Source organism: Balaenoptera physalus, assembly GCF_965194825.1.
Source record: "Balaenoptera physalus genome assembly, chromosome: 11".
Taxonomy (NCBI): Eukaryota; Metazoa; Chordata; class Mammalia; order Artiodactyla; family Balaenopteridae; genus Balaenoptera; species Balaenoptera physalus.
The window spans coordinates 59,236,707-59,250,811 of NC_138896.1; the positions used below are offsets into that span (position 1 = coordinate 59,236,707).

Sequence of the window (14,105 nt, forward strand, 5' to 3'; positions counted from 1 at the left end):
CCGCGCTCGCACCGGGCCAAGCCCCCCGCCTCACGGCCCCGAGCTTCGCTGCACTTCCGACGCTTCACGTTGAAGCAACTGTAGGGCAGTGCAGCGCGGCCCCGCCCACGCGGCAGGTTCCCAGCCGCTGCGGCCTGGCGGCCTCCCTACACACCAGCCCAGGAAGAGGCGGTGCCAAAGGGCCGCCAGTTTCCGCCCATCCAGAAAGGCTTGCTGATTGACAGGCGATCTGAACAATAACGGCAAGTGCTTGGTCGAGGCTCCCGTGGGTCTCTGTGCCCCTGTGCTAAACAACCAGTCAAGATCTTCTTCCTTTTGGGCGGGCTCGAGGAGTGAATTTGCTGCCAAAAGAAAGAGTTCATTGGACCGCACTGGAGGAAGCCGCCCTAAACGCCACTTCTGGAGGTGTTTTGGTCCTGTGTGGTCTTTGTGGGTACTTTCTGGGTTTTGCCCACACTACAGATGGAGAGAGCGGTTGTGTTAGCCAATAGGCTCACACCCTGTCTGGAGGCTGAAAGGCCCATTGGGCAGAAAGTCTTGATTGACGTGAGTGCAAGCCAATCAACACTCCCGAGGAAGGGCTCCGGAAAGTTCCCTCAACTGCTAATTCCCGTGAGTAGTTTGGCGAGCTTGAACTAAAGGAGGGGTTGGGTCGCAGGAACAGATGGCAAGTACGCCGTTGTTATTGTTCATGCTTCTGGGGTTCACTGGGCTTAGAGGATTCCCATCCAGGGTGTCTCCTATGAGTGGAGCTAAAGTCATATCAAGGGCTCCCATACTCATGTCTGATGCTTGATACTGGCTGTGGACCGGGACCCCAGTTGGGCCTGCTGGAATGCCTACACGTGGCCTTTCCGTGTGGTCTTGATTTCCTCACAGCGTGGCATACGGGTTCCAAAAGCTAGTGTCCCAAAAGACAGGAAGTAGCAGTTGCTGGGTTTTTAGGACAAAGTTTCTTTGCTTGACCAAACTTTAGTCAAGCTCCTGACCTCCTGTCCCATCTGTAAAGTTCAGGTTTAGCAAGAACCCCACTAAGTCATTCTAGGAACCCTCTAGTTCCGTATCTGATTAGGTTTCTTAGCCTCCATCATCACCTAGGTCAGAGGTCCCCAACCTCTGGGCCGAAGACCGGTACCTCTTAGGAACCAGGCCGCACAGCAGGAGGTGAGCAGCAGGCAAGCAAGCAAAGCGTCATCTGCTGCTCCCCATCGCTCGCATTACCGCCTGAACTTTCCCCCCCATTGCTTGCATTACTGCCTGAACCATCCCCCGGGCTGTGGAAAAATTGTCTTCCACGAAACCGGTCCCTGGGGCCCTGGTCAGGTTGTGGACCGCTGACCTAGGTAATATCTGATCACCCTGGCCTACCTTCAACAAGAATCCTGTTAGATAGGTTTAACCAGAAACCCCCTTACCTTTGATGTTTCCTCTTAGTGAATTTCCATCCGCTAACCCCTACCCTGCTACTTGGCTCTAAATTCCCAATTACCATGCTGTATTTGAGGTTGAGCCCAGTCTCCCCCACTGCAAAATCCCATTGCAGTCGTCCCTGTACCAGTCACCGTCCTGAATAAAATCTGCTTACCATCTTTAACAGCTATCTTTTTTTTTTTTTTAAACTCGTAAGGCCTGGGACCAGAAACTGATACAGAATCTTTATTCTGCACTGTATTCTATTAGTCAAGCAGCCACAGAATCAGATTGATGGGAGGAGAGTTAAATAATTTGGGGCCCATGTTTTAAAACTTCCAGAATCCACCCTCTGGCCACAAATGTTTTACATTCTTTTTACATGCAGCATACACTCATCCCCTCCCCAGACCCCTGTAAAGTTCTCATTCCAATACAGCATTAAGGTCCAGAATCTTGTGAGGTCCTGGAGCAAATGAGCCCTTGGATGCAGTTCCTTGGGTGTAACTCAAGTGGTTCCTCTCCATATGAAGGTCTGTGAATTAAAAAGACAGGAGATCTGCACTAACCACTACCACAAACATCACGTGCAATGAGAGAGGCATGGGAAACTGTGCCTCTATAGGCATTTCCCTTCAAAGAGGAGAGCAATGAAAGGCACATAGTAGTCACTAGTCCACAGAAATTCCTGAATCTACCTGGGTAAATGTTGCCGGTTCCTTGATTAGGACTCTGTCAACTTCCTGAGAGTACTCAGTGGCTCTTTTCTCCATCCACTGGGCTCTTGGCTCCACCCTCTGAGTTATCCTTCCAGTTCCATAAAAGGTACCCATGTTTACAGTTAAATCATTTTCTCAGCTGCTTCCTGTCCATAGTTGTGCAGGGGTCTAAAGACCTCTCTTCACGTTGTACTGTCACTGTCCCTTTCAGTCCAAGCTGATACAAAATCAATTTTAAACTTTGTGGGTCATGTGAATCAATTTATAATCTAGTCCAATAAGCAAAAACTTGACCAACACACATGGGGGGGGTTGCAGCTTAACTGTATTGTTCTGGTTCAGAGTTTCTCATAAAGTCACAGTCATGATATCAGCTGGGGCTTCAGTTGTGAAGGCTTAATTGGGGCAGGAGGATCCACTTCCAAGCTCACTTGCATGACTGTTGGCCAGAAGCCTCAGTGCCTCAACATTTGGGACCACAAGCCTGCTTGAGTGTCCTCAGAACTGGGCACTGGGGACTTCCCTGGTGGCACAGAGGTTAAGAATCTGCCTGCCAATGCAGGGGACACGGGTTTGAGCCTTGGTCCATGAAGATGCCACATGCCGCGGAGCAACTAAGCCTATGCGCCACAACTACTGAGCCTGTGCTCTAGAGCCTGCGAGCCACAGCTACTGAGCCTGCTCACCTAGAGCCCGTGCTCTGCAATAAGAGAAGCTACCGCAATGAGAAGCCCGCACACCGCAACGAAGAGTAGCCCCCACTCGCCGCAACTAAAGACCCAACACAGCCAAAAAATAAAACAAAAAAAAAAACATGGCACTGGCACAGAGTAAGTAAACCATGAGAGAGGAAGGAAGCTGCAGCGCCTTTTATGACCTGGTCTCCAAAGTCACACACCATCCTTTTCACTTTATTTCTGTTCCATAGAAGTAAGTCATTCAATCCAGCCCTCATTCAAAAAGATGAGTCCATCTTTTGCAGGGATGAATGTCAAGGAACTTGTGAACATATTTTTAACCAGAACAGCCACATTCATCATTATCACTTAATAGGTTTTTTGGTTGGTTTTTTTTTTTTTTTTGGCTGCGCCACATGGCTTGTGGGATCTTAGTTCCCCGACCAGGGATTGAACCTGTGCCCTTTGCAGTGGAAGCACGGAGTCCTACCCACTGGACCGCTAGGGAATTTCCACTTAATAAGTTTTTGAAGGCACTAAAACAGCAGAATTAGATCAGAAAAAGAAATTTGAGGTATAGAAATGGAAAGAAGGAGGTTAAGATTATCACTGTTTATAGACTATATGCTCATATATGTGGAAATCTCATGGGAAACAAGTAAAAATTTAATAACACAGTGGCATATGCCATGAATATTCATAAATCAATAGCTTTATATAAACAAACAAGTTTGAAAATATAATAGAAGGAAAGGATCAATTTACAGTATAATTTTAATCGTTTTTTTTTTTTTTTTTTGGCTGTGCTGCATGGCATGTGGGATCTTAGTTCCCCGACCAGGGATCGAACCCATGCACCTGCATTGGAAGTGTAGAGTCTTAACCACTAGACTGCCAGGGAAGTCCCTACAATGTAATTTTAAAAGATAAAATACCTAGGAACTAACCTAATAAGTGTAAAGAACTATGTGAGCAAAATTCTTTAATTCTCAAAATAAACACAAGTGTACATTGAAAACAAAAAATACTACATCCAGGGACTTCCCTGGTGGTGCAGTGGTTAAGAATCTGCCTGCCAGTGCAGGGGATATGGGTTCGATCCCTGGTCCGGGAAGATCCCACATGCCGCGGAGCAGCTAAACCTGTGCGCCACAACTACTGAGCCTGCGCTATAGAGCCCACGAGCCACGACTGCTAAGCCCATGGGCCACAACTACTGAAGCCTCCATGCCCTAGAGCCTGTGTGCTGCAACTACTGAGCCCACATGCCGCAGCTACTGAAGCCCTCACACCTAGAGCCCGTGCTCCGCAACAAGAGAAGCCACCGCGGTGAGAAGCCTGCACACCACAATGAAGAGTAGCCCCTGATCACTACCACAACTAGAGAAAGCCTGCGCACAGCAACGAAGACCCAACGCAGCCAAAAAAAAATACTACATTCAGTTTTATAATGGTAGTTCTCCTTAAGCTAACCAGTAAATTTAATATGATTCCAGTAAAAATAGTAACAGAATTTTTTAACTGGACAAGCTGATTCTAAGATTAATATGGAAAAATAAATGAGCAAAAACAGTCCAAAAAATTTGAAAAAGTCAAAAGATATTAGGACATTATAAAACCTAAACATGTAAAGAGTGTGCATTGGTAAATGAATAGACAGATGAGCAAGGGAAGAGAATGAAAAATCAATATGCATATGGAAATTTATGCAGTAAAAAGTGGCATCTCAAATCGTGGAGGAAAATGGGATATTCAATAAGTGATTTGGGAATCAACATTAACCATCTGAAAGACATACCAGAATAAACTCCAAGTGACTTGAAATTTTTTGTTTTTCCAAAAAGGTTTGAAAGGATAGAAGCAAAATCATAAAACACTAAAGAAAATATGAGAACATAATTTTAGAGGGGGAACGTAATTTCCTTCAGAGATGAAAAGGCTTTTTAAATTATGACACAAAATCTAGAAATCTTAAGAGGCTGATAACATTTGAAAACATAAAAATAGCACTTTTCTTCCTAGTAAACACCACCATAAGCAAAATGAAAAGAGAACAGAAAAAAACTATTTAGAACTTAGATCATGGACCAGTTTTATTTCGCTAATATATAAAGTTCCTATAAATAGATTAAACAAAGTACCGTGAAAACAGTGTTTGTACACTTCAACTCCAAAAAATACACAAATTGGAGCACATCTTTGAGATATACCCACACAGAAACTTTCATTGAAAAGAGCAACTAAATTGAGGGGCTACCTCTTGCAGGACAACCTGAAACCTCACTACTAGAATGTTATGTTGCCAGTAATGGTGAAGATTAGCCACATCTGAAGAACACTGTGTTCTTGCTGTTCTGCAAAACTGTGAGAGCAGCTCTTACAGCTCTCAACAGAAAAGCTGCTATTGCCATGGTCAGTGATCCCATACCTACTGTTTCCTCTCAGATGTGACCCTGGAGATAAGCCAATGAACGACTGTTCTTCTTACAGAGACTTCATCCAATCAGTACTTAGTAACAGCTAATGACCAGGAAGACAGCTGGTAAACAGGAAGGACGGGCTCCTGATGGAGAAAATCGGGTCTGAGAAATGTTCACATTTGAGCGCCAGATTAAAAAGTGCTACCTCCTTGGACTTCTGCACAGCAAGAAGTCCTCGAGAAGAATCAGTGATAAATAGCATGATTTTCAAATGCTGACAAGTTAGCAAAGACAGTTTCTGTGTGATGGTTCTTGGGCTTTGCTTAACCATTTCAAAATATGCATCCTTTCAGATTCTTTGTTAAGAGGTTCGTGGTGCTAGTATCTATTGTGTTCCCTCAAAATTCAAGGTGATGGGAGGTGATTAGATCATGAGGGCAGAGCCCTCGTGAATGGGATAAGTGCTCTCATAAAAAGAGACTCCACAGAGTTCTCTAGCCCCTTGTGCCATGTGAGGACACAATGAGAAGTCTGCAGCCCAGAAGAGAGCCCTCTCCTATCTATGCTGGCCCCCTGATCTCAGACTTCCGGCCTCCAGAATTGTGAGAAATAAATTCCGTTGTTTATAAGCCACCCTGTCTGTGGTATTTTGTTATAGCAACCTGAAGAGATTAAGACAGTGGGGTGCTGGGTGTACCTTTGGGACACACTGAGGTTTTGGAAAAGCCAGTGCAAAGTACCCAGTGAGCTGGAGTGTCAGTTAGGTTTTGCTGTGCAACCAGCCATTTCAGAAGTTAGTGACTTAAAACAACCAGCATTTACTTAGCTCATGCTTCTGTAGGTCAGAAATTTAGCTGGGCTCAGTTGGGCAGCTATTGTGAGCTCAGTGAGGCTTCCTCGTGTTGCTGCAATGAGCTGTGGGATGGCCTTGCTGATCTTGGCCGGCTCTCGCCGACATCTGGGGTTTGTCTGCATGGTATGGCCTCCCATCCTCCTGCAGACTAGCCCTGCCTTATGCTCATGGCGGTTGAATGGGTTACAAGAGACAACAGGACAGTGTAAGGCCTTCATCGGCCCAGAACGGGAGCACCGTCACTTCTGCTGAAATCTCTTGGCCAAAGCAAGTCATAAGACCAGCCCACACCCAAGGGATGGGGAAACAGACTCTGCCTCTTAACATGAGGAGATGCAAAATCACAACAATTATGAGGTTATAAATGCTGACAGGGAGCAAAGATGATTTTTGTCTTCTGGTTCTTAAAATGCTTCAACATAATAAAATGCATGTTCTTTCAGATTCTCTGTTAAGAGAAATAGGGGCGGGATTGGGAAATTGTGGCCATTTTTGTAAAAAAAAACATGCCACAACCAGTTAGGTAGGAAAATGTTTGAAATACTGCAAGTCAGCTGGATATAAAACTAGCAAAATTTGTTCCTGGAACAGTTAACAAATATGCTCATTCTGAGGTTGATGGATAATACTATCATTAGGTGGGATTTGATCAAAGTCCCTTTGCCTTTAAAATGAGAATGTACCTTCCTGGTTCTGTATGTGCATAGGAAGAATGCCCCTCAACCAGATTTTGAGAACTGGGACCATGTCACAAAGAATATGAACATCATGTGGAATACGTAACCACAAGTAAGGGCCAGGTACTCCTTTCAATGTGAGACACTGGTTAGACTCCGTAGCTAGCTCTGGATTTGAATTCCAGCTCTGCCAATTATTACTGTGTGATCTAGGGCTAGTTACATAACCTCCCTTTACCTCAGCTTCCTCATCTGTAAGATGGAAATAATAGTATATCTCCCTCATGGAGTTGTTATGAGGATTAAATAAATTAATACATTGATTGAGCTTGAAACTCTGCCCGGTTCCCAGTAATCTCTGAAGAGCTTTTAGTCTTAGACCTATCCCATCAACAAGAATGACCTGACTACTATAGCCTGGATAAGCAGGCAACTCAAGCATAGACATCGCTCATGGTGTCTTTGACTATGTCATAAAAACCAACAAAGGATGAAATGCTATTTGACTGTATGTGAATGTGAACAGTCTTCAGTTTATCGTCGTTTCACTGAGGCACCCCAGCCACTTGGCAGTTGCTTGAATATTTTACTCAGTTATGACTGACTGAAAAAGTTTGACTCTGGAGAATTGTGGAACTGGTAATTCATATGCTTCCAAATGCCCTTCATCTTGAGGAAAACAGAACAGGTAATTTTTTTCTCTCCTAGGCAAATTTAATGTAATATTATGCTTCTCCAAAAACTCAAGCCTTTCATATTTTTTTCTCCAACTATGTATTTTAAAATTTAAAAAACTTACAGAAAAGCTGAAAGAACAGAAAAATGATCACCTGTATATTCTTTAGTCATATATTTGACTCTTGTTAATATTTTGTTTTTTCTCTCTTTACCTACTTATTATTGCTTAACCATGTGAAATTAAGTTGCATATTTCTGACAATGACAATTAAGTTGCAGTATTTCATATGTAAATACTTCAAAATGTATTCTAAGAGCAAAGAAATTCTCCAACAGAATTGTAATATCATTATCACATCCAAAAAATTTTAAACTTCAATTGAGTTATTTAATTTCTATTATTATATATCATTAAATATATCTATTAACATTCATTTCCAAATCTTTCCATTTGTTCCTAAATTGTTTATTATAGTTTTTTCTTTAATCCAGAATTCAATTAAGGCTCACAATTACATTTGTTTTTTCAGTCTCTTTAGTCTCCTTCAAAGCAGTTTTCCCCACTGCCCACCTGTGTTTTTTTAAAAATTTTTATTGGAGTATAGTTGCTTTACAATGTTGTGTTAGTTTCTGTTGTACAGCAAAGTGAATCAGCTATACATATACATATATCCCCTCCTTTTGGATTTCCTTCCCATTTAGGTCACCACAGAGCACTGAGTAGAGTTCCTTGTGCTATACAGTAGGTCCTCATTAGTTATCTGTCTTATACATAGTAATGTAAATATGTCAATCCCAATCTCCCAATTCCTCCCACCCCCCCTTTCCCCCATTGGTGTCCGTATGTTTGTTCTCTACGTCTATGCCTCTATGTTTTTTCTTTTTTTAAAAAAATAAATTTATTTATTTTATTTTTGGCTGCATTGGGTCTTTGTTGCTGCGCACAGGCTTTCTCTAGTTGTGGCGAGCGGGGGCTACCCTTCGTTGCAGTGCATGGGCTTCTCATTGTGGTGGCTTCTCTTGTTGCAGAGCATGGGCTTTAGGTGCATGGGCTTCAGTAGTTGTGGCACGAGGGCTCAGTAGTTGTGGCTCGTGGGTTCTAGAGCACAGGCTCAGTAGTTGTGGTACATGGGCTTAGTTGCTCCACAGCATGTGGGATCTTCCCGGACCAGGGCTTGAACCCGTGTCCCCTGCATTGGCAGGCGGATTCTTAACCACTGTGCCACCAGGGAAGTCCTATTTTTTTTTAATAGACTTATTTTTTATAACTGTTTTTTAGATTAATAGAAATATTGAGATGATAGTACAGAGAGTTCTCATATAACCTACACCCAATTTCCTTTTTATTAACATTTTTTATTAGTATGTTCCATTTGCAATTAATGATCCGGTATTGATTTATTACTATTATCATTTTCATTAAAGTTCATAGTGTGCTCAGATTTCCTTAATTTTTACCTAATGTCTTTTTCTGTGCCAGGATCCCATCCATGATGCTGCATTACATTTAGTTTTCACATCTCTTTTGGTTCCTCTGGGCTGTGACAGGTTCTCCAACTATCCTTGTTTTTGATGACCTTCACAGTTTTGAGGAATACTGGTCAAGTATTTTTTAGACTGCCCCTTTATTGGATTTGTCTGATTTTCTCCACATGATTGGACTAATGTTACAGGTTTTGAAGAGAAAAACCACAGGGGTAAAGTGCCACTCCATCACATATATGAAGGGTCTACAGTATCAGCATGATTTATCAATGTTGATAGTAGACCTTGATAACTTGGCTGAGGTCGTGTTTGTCAGGTTTCTCCACTTTTATTTCTGATATTGGTAGTTTTTGTCTTCTCTCTCTTTTTTTCCTTGGTTAGCTTGGCTAGAGCTTTGACCTTTTCAAAGAGCCAACTTTTGGATTTTTAAAAATTTTCTCTGTTTTCCTGTTTTCAGTTTCATTGATTTCTTTATGACTCTACTATTGTCTTGCTTTATATATTGTTCTCAAGAAGACTAATGCCCTCCTGATTTTCTTTTATCTATAAATCATTGATCTGTTTGCTTTCAGGCCCCAAGGAGTTTTCCCCATTACTTTTATTTTTATTTTTATTATTATTACTTGGCTGTACTGGGTCTTTGTTGCCGCGCACGGGCTTTCTCTAGTTGCGGTGAGTGGGGGCTACTCTTCGTTATGGTGCGTGGGCTTCTCATTGCGGTGGCTTCTCTTGTTGCAGAGCACAGGCTCTAGGCACATGGGCTTCAGTAGTTGTGGCGCGCAGGCTCTAGGGCATGCAGGCTTCAGTAGTTGTGGCATGCGGGCTCTAGAGCACAGGCTCGGTAGTTGTGGCACACGAGCTTAGTTGCTCTGCGGCATATGGTATCTTCCTAGACCAGGGATCGAACCCATGTCCCCTGCATTGGCAGGTGGATTCTTAACCACTGCACCACCAGGGAAGTCCTCCCCCATTACTTTTAAAGTCTAATAGTTTTACTAGGACATGTCTAAGAATTGATCATTTCAGAATAATATTTCCAGGAACAGGGTGGGCCTTTTCAATGTGTTGATTCAGATCTTTTTTTCTTTCTGGAAGATATTTTTGGGTTTTGGTTTTAAATATTTATTCTATTTGCTTGTTTTGTTTTCTTTTTTAGAAGCTCCAATTGTATGGATGTTAGATCATCTTTGCCTATCTTCTATCACTATGACTTTTTCTCTGATCATTTTTACCTCTGTCCTTATTTCAGTTCATCCTCTTGGTTGTCTTTATTTATCTCCTCAATATCTCTCATTATGTTTTTCAGTCAAATCTCCTTCCTTGGAAATTTTAATTTAGTCTTCTTTTCTGAGTTGCTTTGAAATTTTTATTAAATTTCTCTTGTATGTTCTGTCAACCCTTTTCATACCTTCCTGTTTTACATCCATTTGTATTCTGAGTTTTTAAATTTTTGACTTTAGGTGTTCTTTATGTCTGTAAATTCTCTTTTATTTTTAGTGAAAAAAAAAGATTCATTTGGGAGTATTGTGAATAGTCTAATGGGAATTAAAAAGCACTTACTCATAAAAGGATACATAAACCTATAAAGTCACAACAGTATTCCTTTGCCTCAACCTTTGTAATATACTAAACACAGGTAGCATGTTTCAGGCATGGGCATCACTAGATGCAGCCCCAGGTTCTCACTGAGTGAATAAGTAAGAGCTGAAGGTATAGATCCTCTTTCTTTATCTATTTACATTCATGCTTCAGATTACAAAAACCTTAAACTTAAGGCTCTCATGATACTATGGTGATGAGCTGATGAAAGTGGCTCTTAAGAAGTTCAAGACTCCCATTTTGAAGCAGGAAAGATGACCTTGGAAAATTGTTCATTATATTCAGGAACAACAACATTCCTTTTCTCTCAACATAGCTACTATTAGATTCACATAGCTGCTGTGACAAATTACCACAAACCAGGTGGCTTAAAATAACACAAATGTATTCTCTTAAATTCTGGGGCCCAGAAGTCTGAAATCATTGTCCCTGGGTTAAATTTAGCTCCTGTTTCAGATGGCTCTTTGCTGAAGCAAAGCAATACCACCATAGTTATACAGGCAGTTACTAACCTGCAAATTCCTCTTTCTGTTTCCCAATCACCAGAATACCAGAAGCAGTTTGCTTTCATCTGGCAGGGACAACAGTATATGTCCACTTTTCTTAGAGGTACATCAACTCTTGGGTTCAGTGTCCCTGTTTAGTTTGCAGGAACTATGATCACTCCATCATTCAACAGGTCTACATTTATTTACAACAGTGATGAAGTCATCCTGGTTAAAACAGCAAGCAGGTGCCTTGTAGACAAATGTTTGGCAAAGCATGGTTGATAAATATCCATAAAAAGCAGGTTAAATGTGCAGTATTATTAGATTAAGTAGCACTCAACTCTTGTAATTTACAAGAGATTGCGACTCTGGAAAGCAGTGTATAAGCTGCAGCTTCTCAGGTAATCCATGATGAACTCAGCTCATGGGCAATTAGATCTTCAAGCAAAGATAGAATTATTTTCAACTCAGGGTTTCACAAGGAGTCACACATTGTGGAGATATTTTCCATACATCTCCTTGGACTGGGGGTGTATTTTTGGAAAGATACTTTTATGTTAGAAGGATTGCAGAACAGAATCTCAGTATTTAAGTGTCCCAGAACTGGGCAGCTGGGCACTGATAGGCACAGATATGAAAGAAAAATCTCAGACAAGTTAGATTATGAGCACTTGTCATAATCTTACCTTGCATTTGATATCAAGGGAATCAGAAAAAAACCCTGGCTTCTCAGACATTCTTAAAGGGGGATTCTCTTGGAATAAAGAAGAATTTTATAGAGGGACGGCAAGCTGTTGCACTATTTTTAGTCACATTGTAGCCTTTTAATAAATTGGCAAGTTAAATTTGAGTCATCATGACCTAGGGCCATTTTCCTGAAATATTGAATAATGTAGTGCTGCCTGTCTTGAATGTGGGGTATTTTTCCTTCTCTGTTCTTCCTTTTAGCCAAAACACTCTATAGGGCTGTCTTGGCCATGTGAAAATTACCCTTATGGATTTTTTGTGCTAGGATAATTAATTGAGATTGTTGATGGGTCAGTTTTGTTTGTTTTGCTTTTGCTTTTTACAATTTCATAGGATGTGGATATCAGAAAAAGGCTAATTAACAATAATTATTAACACAGCTATATTGTAATATTTTTGCTTCTAGTACCCTGATGAGAGATAGGTAATTCACCACTATCCATGAGTGTGTGTGTGCATATAAAATTATATATAACATATACACATACACAGTGTGCATGTGTATATGTGTATATATATGTATATACATATATATGTGTGTGTGTGTGTGTGTGTATATATATATATATATATATATATATATATATAGCCACTTCTTTCCCCACAAAGTGGATGAGTCTGAAGCTCTCCCCCACAGGGTGGATTTCCTTTCACTACTACCTTTCAAGGCCGCTCCTGAGTGAGTGCCATATGCACCACATACTAAGATGAACCATCCATACACTAAACCCAGGCATTTCCCTGTTCCTACAGCAGGATGCACAGGACCTCAGCATGGCTGAAGGCATGTGCTGACCAGAAAGGGGCTGACAGCTGGGGACTGTGTGCTGACCACACTCCCTGCCTTGGAACAGTAAGTCCTTCCATCTTCTTTCATCCTAACTTCTCTCCTATTTAAAACAAAAACTGCAATGAAAACTGGAGTAGAGATATTGGGAAAGAAAGAGGAGAAGAAGAATCTAAATGCTAAAAAACTGTATTATTCTATTTTACTAGTATATGTTTTTCTGTATCTATGAATACTTTCTTTAATATGTGCTGTATGCTTTCTTTCCAGAAAAGCATGGACAAATGAAATACTCAAAATAAGTTGCCTTACATAAAGTGCTAACCACAAAAGTAAATACAGGGACTTCCCTAGTGGTCCAGTGGTTAAGAATCCGCCTTCCAATGCAGGGGACTCAGGTTCAATCCCTGGTCGGGGAACTAACAGCCCACATGCCATGGGGCAACTAAGCCCATGTGCTGTAATTACTGAGCCCATGCACTCTGGAGCCCATGCGCTGCAACAAAGATCCCATGTGCCACAACTAAGATCCCGTGTGCCGCAACTAAGACCCGCTGCAGCCAAATTAATTAATTAATTAATTAATTAAAAAGAAAAAGTAGGGGTTTCCCTGGTGGTGCAGTGGTTAAGAATCCGCCTACCAATGCAGGGGACACGGATTCGAGCCCTGGTCCAGGAAGATCCCACATGCCGCGGAGCAACTGAGCCCGTGCGCCACAACTACTGAGCCTGTGCTCTAGAGCCCGTGAGCCACAACTGCTGGGCCCTCGTGCCACAACTACTGAAGCCCGCGCGCCTAGAGCTTGTGCTCTGCAACAAGAGAAGCCACCGCTTGCTGCAACTAGAGAAAGCCCGTGCACAGGAACAAAGACCCAATGCAGCCAAAAATAAAAAAAAATTAATTAATTAAAAAGAAAAAGTAAATAGGGCTATGGAACTGCAAGTAAAATAAATTCTTTTGGTAAAGTAAACAGAACTTTTACCTGAATGGTAGGTAACGAAAGACTAGAACCACCCTTCGTTCTTACTCATCCCCTTACTTGGAGTGCTTGTCTCCTCTTCTTGAGCATAGCTACTGCCTTAGTTTTGTGTGGTCATGTGACTGAGTTCTGACCAGTGGAATATGAGCAGGAGTGACCTGAGTTACTTCCAACCCTGGCTATTTCAAAACTCTCATGAGATTCTTTGCATTCTCCTGTTTAGGGTAACATATTCTGGTTTCCTTTAACATCCAGACCTGATGGAAAGAATTTCACATCACTGGAGATCTGGACTTTGAGTGGGGTGTATTGACTGGGACTTGGGGTTACACCCCTTGCAGAAAGAGTTGACTATGGTCTATGTACAGGATAAAGGTATACACAGACATTTGGTCATGTGAAAGGTGGATTGTAACAGATTGGCTATGTTACTAAACCAATTTCCTTTTGTTTAGGCACATAAAGTACAGTTCCCAGTCTCTCCTGGAATGCTAGAGGTGGCCTTGTAATTACCTAAGTTCTAGCCAACGGCACACAGGTGGAGGTATCTTTTGCCTCCTCCATGCTCAGTCATTTAAATTCTCC

The 14,105-nt window shown here is 41.8% G+C and overlaps 1 long non-coding RNA gene across 1 annotated transcript; it reads left to right on the plus strand.

Moving 5' to 3' along the window:
• Positions 1 to 48: 48 nt before the first annotated feature.
• On the plus strand, positions 49 to 14,105 carry LOC309637386. The gene is made up of 3 exons (XR_014250509.1): positions 49 to 612; positions 12,507 to 12,606; positions 12,811 to 14,105. It is a non-coding gene; the product is annotated as an uncharacterized lncRNA (long non-coding RNA).